Source organism: Trichechus manatus, unplaced genomic scaffold, assembly GCF_000243295.1.
Source record: "Trichechus manatus latirostris isolate Lorelei unplaced genomic scaffold, TriManLat1.0 scaffold00118, whole genome shotgun sequence".
Taxonomy (NCBI): Eukaryota; Metazoa; Chordata; class Mammalia; order Sirenia; family Trichechidae; genus Trichechus; species Trichechus manatus.
The window spans coordinates 5,351,665-5,352,922 of NW_004444054.1; the positions used below are offsets into that span (position 1 = coordinate 5,351,665).

The 1,258-nt window shown below is 43.4% G+C and overlaps 1 protein-coding gene across 1 annotated transcript in view; it reads right to left on the reverse strand.

The window, feature by feature from the left end:
* Window positions 1-1,258, reverse strand: part of TMTC4 (transmembrane O-mannosyltransferase targeting cadherins 4) — an 83,177-nt gene that overhangs the window by 64,297 nt on the left and 17,622 nt on the right. The gene's annotated exons all lie outside the window — the stretch shown is intronic.

Below are 1,258 nucleotides of genomic sequence, written 5' to 3' on the forward strand. Positions count from 1 at the left end.
TTTTTTTAAAACACCTACCGGGACTTAAATAATTCAAGTCTAATTTCGTTGTTTTGTGTCTGCTAGGGGGTTCCCACTAACTTATAAGATATTAAAAATCTACAGGAGAAAAATCTGGTCTGTGTGTCATCTTCATGTAAGCTAGCATTTCTTGAAGAGGACCTTGTTTTAGAATGTTGGGAGAAGGCTGCCTAAGTGAAGGCCTTAGGCCCAGAACATTCTCTGATAAGGATGCTGGGAATTGGGTCACCTTCTTTCTCCCATTTCCTTCTCCTTATCAGAGAAGCTTCCCCATGTTCTGGACACACAGTAACTTTCTCTGTCTTTTGCACAAGCACAGGCACCATATGGCACCTGGCCAACCCCACTTCTATATCTGGTCCCGGCGGGAAGGGACCAGGATCTCTCGTACTACGGCACGAGACGGGTGGACAGAGAACATTGTCCCTACACTGGCCATACACGGGATGAGCCTGCTGGCCGTGGGAGACCAGTGGTCACTCGTGAAGCTGATCTCACGATGTCTCTTCTCTGTGTGAATAAAGCAGTTCCTGTGCACTGATAGTGTGTGTGTGGTCTTTTGCTGGTGACTGTAAGCCCTGCCTTGACACAGAAACTCTGCAGAAATTTTCAGAGCAAATAGTAAATAGTTCCATCAACATTTATTTTTAAGACGCATAGTACCAGAGAGTTATAAAACCAACCAAAAACCAAACCCGTTGCCGTCGAGTCGATTCTGATTCATGGTGACCCTATCGGACAGAGTAGAACTGCCCCCTAGAGTTTCCAAGGAGGAGCTGGTGGATTCAAACTGCCAATCTTTTGAACAGTAGCCGTAGCTCGCCATTGCTCTCAACCACTGCACCACCAGGGCCCCAGGGAGTTAAAAGGATGGAGAAAAAAGGGAACGCACACTGTTTTGTCCTTTAAATGGTTGTCTCCCAAACCCACAGAGACATAACGGAGAGCCGGAAGTACAAGCCTCAGGACGACGCCATGTGGGCAATGGCTCAGATGTGGGGGCAGGTGGGGAGGAAGCAAGAGTCTTTAACTTATTCTTCTTTTAGAAAAGGTGACTTTTTATAAAAATTGTGGATAAGTTCACAAGTGTTCACTTTACTGTATGACTTATTGCTTATATATTGTCTATAGTCTTTTACATAAAATATTTTATAATTTATTCCAGGTGCCTATTTTAAAATTTTAAGCTTTGCGTGATTAATTTCTATATTATATAACTACATGTTGGTTTTAAAAT